The sequence below is a fragment of the Mus caroli genome, unplaced genomic scaffold, assembly GCF_978045245.1.
Source record: "Mus caroli unplaced genomic scaffold, Mus_caroli_1 scaffold_5, whole genome shotgun sequence".
Classification (NCBI taxonomy): domain Eukaryota; kingdom Metazoa; phylum Chordata; class Mammalia; order Rodentia; family Muridae; genus Mus; species Mus caroli.
Window position 1 is genome coordinate 87,393,415 of NW_028227260.1, and position 10,849 is coordinate 87,404,263.

The window sequence follows — 10,849 nt, forward strand, 5'->3', positions numbered from 1 at the left end:
ACAGTAGAAGATGTTGTGTCTCTGACTCTTGTATCTGCTCTTGAGACTTTTTTCCTCCTATTGAGTTGCCTTATACAGCTTCAATATGAGTTCTTTGGCCTTAGCGTACTATATCTTGTTTTGTCCTGTCTGGAAGTTATCTCTTAGAAAACTGTTCTTTACTGAAATAGAAATGGAGGGAGAGTGGATCTGGGAGAGATAAAAGGTAGAAGAGTGGAGGGATGAAAAGCTGTGGTCAGAATGTATTGTATGAAACACATTCTATTTTTAGTAAAAAGAAAAGTTCACACACACACACATACACACGTGTAACACATTTGTGCAAGCTTTTGCCTTGTGGGTAACCAATAGCTATCTAATTGAACTTAAGGTGTTCTGAAGAACAGGGAAAATTTGACTGGTACTAAAAATCTAATCAAACCCTGAAGGAGTATAAGGTCATTTATCTCAGAATAGAAATTACTATTTCCACATTTATAAAATAGTGTATTTCCTAATATTCTAAATACTTATCTTTACACCCACACATAAGGGTAGTTCTCATAGCTTATCAAAGAAGCTTTCTTTTGCAATGCATGTAAATGATTCTAGAGAAAGCTACAACTAGAGTAAACTCAGAACAAACACGAATACATTGTTCATTCCCAATTTATTGAACTACAACATTATCCTTACTCTGAAATCTCAGGGAAAAGCATGGAATGTAAAACAGAAATATAGTAAGAACCAGAGGGTTGGGTTATCTGCAGCAAGTTTGAATCTTTTAAATATGGCAAGGAAGCTACAGGCATGAATTCTCAATAATATGACTTCTAAAACAAGATGAGCAAAATAACATTAGTAGAAATGCAAATGTAGGAAAGGACAGGGATCACAAATTGGGACAACATCTAGATAAAGAACTGCAGATAATGAAAAATTGCTGAAAAAGGGATAATTAGGTTTTCCCATAAATGAAATCCAAAATAGTTATCCAAGCTCAACTCTGAGCAATTATTAAGCAAAGAAATACACAATTATACAATGCTACTCCTTGTAAATTTTCTTTACTTTTTATGTATTTTAGTATTTGGGCCAAGTATTTTAAGATTTATGTTTACATAAGTATAAAAACTTAAAAATGAGAGTCATTGAGATGAAAATTAAAATGTAGTTCAGTTAAAATAGTAAAAAAAGTATAGAAATGTGGAAAATAACAGATATCTATAGAATTTTCAGTAGTTTTACTGATAAAAGTAGAAATTTGTTGCCCCAAGGAAAGGGGGATGCTATCAGGATGAGGTTGGATTGGATGGATAGAAGAGGAAGCACTCTCTCAGAAGCAAAGTGCAGGAGAAATGGGGTGAAGAACTCCTGGATGTGGGGACCACGAAGGGGATCAACATTTGGAATGTAAATAAAATAATAAAAAAGAAATAAGCAAATAAAAAGAGCAACAATATTTGGAAACATGTACTCAAAGATTTTATTAATCTTACAGATAATTGAGGGGAAGGATGAGAAGAAACTGTAAAAATAATATATTGTATGAAGAATTTATTTTCAATAAAAATACTAATAAAATTAAAAATAGGATAACTGACAAGACAAAAAATAGTATGATATAAAAATCATACACTTAAAAATAAAGGTAGTTCATATTGTTATTCCACTATAGGGTTGCAGACCTCTTCAGCACCTTGGGCGCTTTCTCTAGCTCCTACATTGGGGGCCCTGTGTTCCATCTTATAGATGACTATGAACATCCACTTTTGTATTTGCCAGGCACTGGCATAGCCTCATATGAGACAGCTATAACAAGGTCCCTTCAGCAAAATCTTTCTGGCATTGTGCAATAGTGTCTGGGTTTGGTGGCTGATTATGGGATGGATCCCCAGATGGGGCAGTTTCTGGATTGTCCATCCTTTCGTCTTAGCTCCAAACTTTGTCTCTGTATACTCCTTACATGGGCATTTTGTTCCCTATTCTAAGGAGGAATGATGTATCCACACATTGGTCTTCCTTCGTCTTGATTATCATGTGTTTTGCAAATTGTATCTTGGGTGTTCTATGTTTCTGGGCTAATATCCACTTATCAGTGAGTGCATATCTAATGACTTGTGATTGAGTTACCTCACTATGGATGATATCCTCCAGGTACTTCCATTTGTCCAAGAATTTAATAAATCCATTGTTTTTAATTGCTAAGTAGTACTCCATTGTGTAAATGTACCACATTTTCTGTATCCATTCTTCTATTGAGGGACATATGGGTTCTTTCCAGCTTCTGGCTATTATAAATAAGGCTACTATGAACATAGTGGAGCAGGTGTTCTTATTACCAATTGTAACTTCTTCTGGGTATATGTCCAGGAGAGTTATTGCTGGATCTTCTGGTACTATTCTGTCCAATTTTCTGAGGGACCTCCAGACTGACTTCCAGTGTGGTTGTACAAGCTCTCAATCCCACCAGCAGTGGAGGAGTGTTCCTCTTTCTCTACATCCTCATCAGCATCTGCTGTCACCTGAATTTTTGATCTTAGACATTCTGACTAGTGTGAGGTGGAATCTCAGGGTTGTTTCTTGTATCTCTAGCTGCATATGTAGCAGAAGATGGCCTAGTCGGCCGTGGAGAGCTGTGCCACGAGCAATCGCCATTATAAGATGGCGCCGGCCTCCGCTGTACGTAACTAGTAAAAAAGCCTTGTATGCAGGTGCGAGAGTGAACTCACTCCTAGTCACTGCCCATCTCGTGGCATAGTAGTGGGGTGATGGGCGAGCAACGAATCAGGACCTGAAACGCCATATCAGGTGCTAAAATGCCATGGCTGAGGGTTATATAAGCTACTCCATTTTCTGGGGTCGGGGTCTTCCCTCTTGAAGAAGCAATAAAGCTTTTGCCCCAGAAGATTCCGATTGTCCCTAGTGTATTCTTGCTGGCGGGGACAAAAGCTCAGGATAAGTGGCACCAAAGACCCAGGAACTACCATCACACCAGCGCAAGGGAGATCCGCCATTAGTAGGGCTGAACCAGAACTGCAGAACACGTAAGGCTCTGTAAGGTATGTACAGTCTTGAAATTTCTCCAGAGTTAAACGCCCTTTCAATTGTTTGCACAGCGATTGTACTTTCCCTTTTGGTTTCATTTTGCTTCCACCAATGGAACTTCTGACTGGTTCTCAGTCGCAGTCAGGCCTGGACAGTGACCAGTATTGCTGACAGGTTATCAGTCACGGTCAGGCCTGGACAGTGAGCAGTATGGTAATCTCCGACTGTAGTAACAACCTTATGGTTGGTCTTGAAGCAGTGTGGCCTGAAAATCGCCACTAAGACTATAGAGGGATCTGTCAGGGAGATAGACCCGGTGGCACCATGGTATGCTTGCTCAGGGTCATTAACTGTTGCCTCATGGGACAAACTGAAAGTAGATCTAGTTAGGGAACAGCAGAACTGCAAACTTAAAACAGGGACCATGCCATTGTGGAAACTGGAAAGATCATGCTTAACAGACAAGGATTGTCAGCAAATGGTTGAAGCGGGGCAGAAAGTTTTGTACAAAATTCAAGACAGTCTACCAGAGACAGAATGGGGAGAGAGAATAAGAGCTAAGAGGACACAAGGTGCACTGAAGAATAAAGGCCTTTCCACGGGCCTTGAGCCTGAGGAAATGAAATATAAAGGACAGAATGTCCTGGGAGAGCTTAGAAAAAGGGATGGAAAGGGAGAGAAGAAAAGAGATCAAGCTGGAGAGGCACATAAGGAAAGGAGCCTCTATCTGCCATTAGATGAGTTCAAGGCAATACCTGTCAGTAGCTCAGAATCGGATAAGGAACTTAGCTCCTCTGAGGAAACAGACTTAGAGGAAGAAGTGGTAGGCTATGAGGGAGAAAGATACCAGCCAGATGAAAGACGAGTTAATCAGTTACAGAATGACATGAAAGCAGCTAGAGACAAATGTCAAATCGCTGCGCGGTCACCTGGCCCTCGACCTCTGGGTCCTAGTGCACCTCTGCCCTATGTGCAGAGGTATACAGTTATTGAAAGACGCATGCACTATATTAATAAAAACATTAGGGCAATGGGGATTGCAGGTGGCCAACAAAAAGCTGCAAATTGCTCAAATGGGAGCCTTTCTAGGGTCACTCATTTATCCTGACAAAATTGTTCCTCAAAAATTAGAGATTCACAAAGATCAACTATATACCTTGAATGATTTCCAAAAATTGCTAGGAGATATTAATTGGCTAAGGCCATTTTTGAAAATTACATCAGCAGAATTAAAGCCTTTATTTGATATATTAGAGGGAGATACCCACATCTCCTCCCACAGAGCACTTACCCTAGCTGCATGTCAAACTTTACAAACTATAGAAAAGGCCTTACAAGATGCTCAATTACAATGCATTGACGAGTCAAAGTCATTAGAATTGTGCATATTAAAACTGCACAGTTACCAAGAGCAGTCTTGTGGCAAAATGGACCCTTATTATGGGTCCACCCTAATGCTTCCCCTGCAAAAATCATTGAGTGGTATCCTAATGCAGTTGCACAACTTGCACTTCGGGGGATAAAAGCAGCCATTACTCATCTTGGGAAAGAACCTCATATGCTAATTGTGCCTTATAACTCTGCCCAAGTTCAAACCCTGGCAGCAACAACTAATGATTGAGCAGTCTTGGTTGCCTCCTATTCAGGACAAATTGATAATCACTATCCAAAACATCCAATTTTACAGTTTGCCTTAAGCCAAGCCATAGTGTTTCCAGTAGTAACAGCCAAACACCCACTTCCGGATGGGGTAGTAGTATATACAGATGGAACCAAATCTGGTATAGGTGCATATGTAGTAAATGGCCAAGTAACATCTAAACAATATAATGAGACATCACTCCGAGTTTAGAGTGTTTGGTATTTCTAGAGGTCCTTGAAACTTTTCCGGGACTGCTCAATAGTGTATCTGATTACTTATATGTGGTTAATGCAGTGAATACGCTTGAAGTTGTTGGCTTAATTAGACCCTCTAGCAAGCTTGCTCACATTTTTCAACAAATTCAGTCAGCCCTGTTACATAGAAGACATCTTGTGTATATTACTCAGGTCAGGGCTCATTCTGGCCTTTCTGGCCCCATGTCTCATGGAAATGACTTGGTGGACAAAGCCACTAGAATCGTGGCTGCTGCTCTGTCCTCGCAGGCAGAGGCTGCAAGGGAGTTTCATAAATGCTTCCACGTGACGGCTGAAATATTACGCCACCGTTTCACTTTAACCAGGAAAGAAGATCATGACATTGTCACCCAATGTCAAAACTGTTGTCAATTTCTGCCTAATCCTCATGTAGGGATAAACCCCCAAGGCATCACGCCATTACAGGTCTGGAAAATGGATGTCACTCATATTTCCTCCTTTGGATGAAATCAATATTTACATATTTCCACTGATACCTGCTCTGGTGTTATGTTTGCTACACCTTTAACAGGTGAGAAAGCCTCTCATGTTATACAGCACTGTTTAGAAGCGTGGAGTGCTTGGAGCAAGCCCATAATCCTTAAAACTGATAATGGGCCAGCATATACCTCTGCTAAATTTCAGCAATTTTGTCATCAAATGGATGTCACTCACCTGGCTGGCCTTCCTTATAATCCTCAAGGACAAGGCATTGTGGAATGTGCCCACCATATACTCAAGTCTTATTTTATAAAACAAAAGGGGGGAGTTGATGACACTCGGCCCTCAGTGCCAAGATTTGCTGTATCCATGGCACTCTTTACACTTAATTTTTTGAATCTTGACGAGCAAGGTTGCTCTGCAGCCGATAGACATAGCTCAGACCCTGACAGACCAAAAGAAATGGTGAAATGGAAGGATGTCTTATCTGGTCTGTAGAAAGGCCCAGATCCTATTTTGATAAGATCCAGGGGAGCTGTTTGTGTTTTTCCACAGAGTGAAGACAACCCATTTTGGCTGCTGGAACGACTCACCCTAAAGATAGTAATCAAGGATGGTGTGGAAGATGTTGACCTCCCGAGGACTGCTCCTGATTCTGACAATGCTGAACTTGTCTCAGGTTCCTAGTATGATGGGCAAACAGAGATGGGCCATTCTCTCGACTTTCCCTAAACCAATGCCAGTTCGCCATGATGCTATAGTTTACCATATCTACCCTATGATCCCACCCGAGAACTATTAGGAGAAAATCGCTCTTTATTAGAACAGGGTTCTTTAAGTTTTCAAATTAATGGACCTGGAAAATGTATCAACCTCACAGCCTGAGCTTTGGGGATGTTTAATGAGCACCGAGGAGGCTGGGTGAGCACAACCCAAGATATTTCCAACGCAGATATAACCATTACAAATCGGACATTCTGGCAGGAGGCAATTTGGGTTAATGGTACATTTCTACCACCTAACTTTTCAGACAAAGAACATCCCCAGCAACCAAAAATAGCTCATTATTGTAGCTTGGAAGATGAAGGGATGATCCTGCCTTGGTCTGATTGTCAATCCTCCATCACTCGTTGGGCAGATCAGAGTAAAACCTTTTCCTTTTCTCCCTAAATGATGGATGACCCAGAGAAGGAATTTGTTATGAAAAAGGGACTTTTCATACAGGACTTTAGAATGCATACCTTTCACAAGTGGGTGCTTTGTGGAGTCAATGGCAGTTGTCCAGAACTCAATCCTTTGATCTTTATCCAGGGAGGAGTGGTTGGGAAGGCCTCTTTTAATGGCATCTCAAGATTTGTTCATTATTGGGGAATAAATGCTGCCTCCCTGGACTCTGATGGATATACCGGATATACTTATACCAGTGTAGAGATCACTGGGTTCAATAATACTTTGATAAACCAGTTTAATTATCAACCTACCCCAGTCTGTGTTTACCCCACTTTCTTGTTTATCCTTTCATATGATTCATTTAAGTCTGTTCCAATGATTCTTGTTGGATTTCTCAATGTTGGGATGTAACAAAGGACACCCATGCCATGGTGGCCCGGATCTCACGTTGGATCCCTTTTCCGGTGGAAACACCCTCCACCTTATCCCTGTTTCTACAAAAAAGAGATTTTGACATTACTGCTGTTGTAATCATAGCAATTTCAGCCAGTGCAGCTGCTGCTACAGCTGCAGGGTACGCAATGGCTAGTACAGTTTAATCAGGCATAAAAATGAAATCAGCTTTCAGCAGATCTGACTGATGCCATCACTGTCCATACTTCTGCTAGTACCAAGTTAAAGGAGGGCTGATGATTTTGAATCAGCGCCTTGACCTGGTGGAGGAACAGATAGACGTTCTATACCAGATGGCCCAGTTGGGTTGTGAAAGAAAACTGGACGCTCTGTGTATTACCAGTGTCCAATATGAAAATTTTACTCATGTAGCTAATCTGTCTAGACATCTTTCCTTGTATCTTTCAGGAAATTGGTCCAAGGGATTCGATGAGACTCTTGAAGCCCTGAGGGTGGCAGTTTTAAAGATCAACTCAACGTGTGTGGACCTGTCATTGACAGAGGGCCTCTCCTACTGGATTTCATCTGCATTTTCTTACTTTAAGGTATGGGTGGGGGTAGGTTTATTTGGTGTTGCCACCTGCTGTGGACTTGTGTTCATGCTCTGGTTGGTTTGGAAGCTCAGAACCCAACAAACAAATGACAAGGTTGTGATAGCTCACACACTTGCTGCCATTGAGCAAGGGGCCTCCCCCGAAATCTGGCTATCTATGGTCAAGAATTAGTTGACATTGGTGGCTGGCCTCTTTTGTAGAGTTCACCCTAGGTCATTAAGTAGTTACTGTCACATAACACTGAGGTATCCAGGGACGGGCAACCTTCCTCATGCACAGATCATCCTAAGACACCGGGCCTGGTGTCGATAGGGTTACCCTATGACAGGAAAGGCTGTGACATTGGAGGAGCGACCTAAGACAGGAGCTATAGCAGATGGACATGATTACACAGACCTAGTCCAGCCTCATTTTAATAAAATAAAAAGGGGGAGATGTGGAGAGCCGTGCCGTGAGCAATCGCCATTATAAGATGGTGCTGGCCTCCCCTGTGCCTAACTAGTAAACAAGCCTTGTATGCAGGTGCAAGAGTGAACTCACTCCTAGTCACTGCCCATCTTGGGGGCGTAGTAGTGGGGTGATGGGTGAGCAACTAATCAGAAGCTGACATGCCATATCAGGTGTTGAAACACCATGCCTGGGGGCTATATAAGCAACTCCATTTTCTGTGGTCAGGGTCTTCCCTCTTGAAGAAGCAATAAAGCTTTTGCTGCAGAAGATTCCGGTTCTCCCTAGTGTGTTCTTGCTGGCGAGAACGATAGCTTGGGACAGTTTTCCATACGTTTTGTTTGATTTATAATATCACCTTAGTTGTTATGACCTTTTCACAAGGGTTATGGTAAATAAGCCTTTGGAAATAAATTTCCATAAATATAATAGTTATTATACATATTCTGTCAGTTGATAAACTTTTGAGATTAAAGACAACTAATTTATCTCTCATAATAGAACATTTAAAGTAAGACATTACTGTTATAGACATTCATTTTTAACAAACTACAAAAACAAAAGGTGTAACAAAACATTGTTTTGTAGGATTTCTGAAATCTTCCTGTAAAGATCATTAGAAATTCTTGATTAGATATCAATTTCTAGCAATAATTCTCTATATTTTTCATACTCTTGTTCAGAATTTTTGGTTTTCTAGTTGTAAAAGTTTATCTGTATTCTTTCTGTTTGTGGCAGCAGAGATGAGCATCCACAAGGTAGAATATCAAGTATCAAGAATATCAAGTGTTGAATACAAGAAAAATTGGAACTAAAATAAATTTAATGTAAACAAAGTATAACTTATGTCACCATCTTATTTTCCATGTGCTTGATGATTGGAAATTCCATGACAAACTGTAATTCTTACTCATCGATATTATATATGCACTTTTATCTCAACCACACAAAAAGAAAATGAGAAGAGACAACTATAAATTTTTGAAGAAAACATAGACACAGCTGATGCTCAACAGAAACAGATCCAATACAATGTTATAACCCCCAAATGGCTGCTAATTTAAAACTGTCTCTGAGATCTCTTTTCCCTCCATATAATAGCTCTTTTCTATCTTTGTTTTTCTTAATATATTGGTGTGTGTGTGTGTGTGTGTGTATGTATGTGTGTGTGAATGTGTTGAACATGAGCCATCAGATGGAAATCGGGGGCTATATTGTTGAGCTGACCCCTCCTTATACTTTTTAATATTTTCCATCCTGAATTCAGGTCATCAGGCTTGCATAGCAAGTGATTTTTTTCACTGAGTCATGTGCTGATCTATCCTCTATTTCTTATGGCCTATATTTTCTCATAAAATACAGAAAATATAACTCTGAAAAATAGGACATCCTGCTCAAGTTTACAGAAAACTTCTTAAATTAAAATATTTTTCCAAAGCTGGTTTGATGAATCTTGATGTTAATATTAATAGTGCCAATTAATCAAATTCATTTTACAATTTTTTGATGAATTTCATTTACTCCATTGGGCATATATCAGAAAAGCCAAAAGATTAAATACTTTGTGTCATTCATTTCATCATGAAAAGATCTTTATGAATGGCAACGATATGTATATAACACTGACATTTAAGTAAATTAGGTTAAGAAAATAGTGAAAGACTAACATCTTTCACTAAAATATTTCTACTTACAACTATAAATTAAGTACATTTGCCAAAATGTACTGAGATATTATATTATTGGTGTGATTTTTCTACCTACATTTCTCGTAGGAATAGTCACTAAATATTCTAATGCTGATGCTATATTTTTATGTTAGTAAATATGAAATAGATTACATGCATTACAAATGATTTTATAAATTTATTGTTTTTCACCGATTTTTTTTCCTTGGGTATTTTCTTTATTTACATTTCATATTTTTTCTGCTTTCCAGGTCTCCCATTTGGAAACCCCCTATCCCATCGCCCCTCCAACTGCCTCTATGAGGGTTCTCTGCAACACACCCACCCATTTGTAGCTACCTGCCCTGGCATTCCCCTACCCATGGGCATCAAGCTTTAAGAGGACCAAGGGCCATTCCTCCCTCTGATGTCCAACAAAGCCATCCTCTGATGCATATGGAACTGTGCTACGCACACTCCAGTGAAGTCTGCTTGGCAGGCTGAGAGGCCTGGAAGCACTCACGAGGCAGAGTTTCAAGGAAACTCAACCTCCTGGAAACTTGGAATTCCCATAACCCATATACTCTTACCCTATCCCCTTGTTAGTCTGGTGTATGGATGCATGTGCTCTCTTTTAGTATTATTTTATTATAAGTGCCTTTAAAGATTGAATTCTGACATAGCTAAGGCTTTGCCAGTGTTCCAACATCTCAGAAAACCCTTGAAGCCACAAACTTGGAATTCAGTGAGAATGTTACCTATTAAGTAACATTCAAATTTACTTCTAGTAGAGATGGTGAAACTAATTAGGCATTACAAAGAATGGAGCCAGAATTGCTCAGGGCTGGTCTGCAGAGTGTTTACTTGGGACAATAGCCAGTCTTACCCAGTCAAGGGAATACACACTGGCCTAGCAAATAGGTGGGTTTACCATGAAAGAGTTAGGGAATCCCTGTGAGACAGGTTTATTCTCTAGGCCCAGAGAAACAGCATAATCTGGCATTTACTAAGAACCCCTGGTGGTGGGCTGAACAATAGACTAGTATTACACCTGGCTCCCTTCTTAGTGGCAGCTGCCTGGTCCCTGCCTTCTTTTGATGTATACATTCCTTTTGTATTGTGTCACTGTAACTCAGCAGATATATCTCGCCTGGTTTCTTGTCGCTCTTCTGAATAAAAAGTATGATGCTTAAC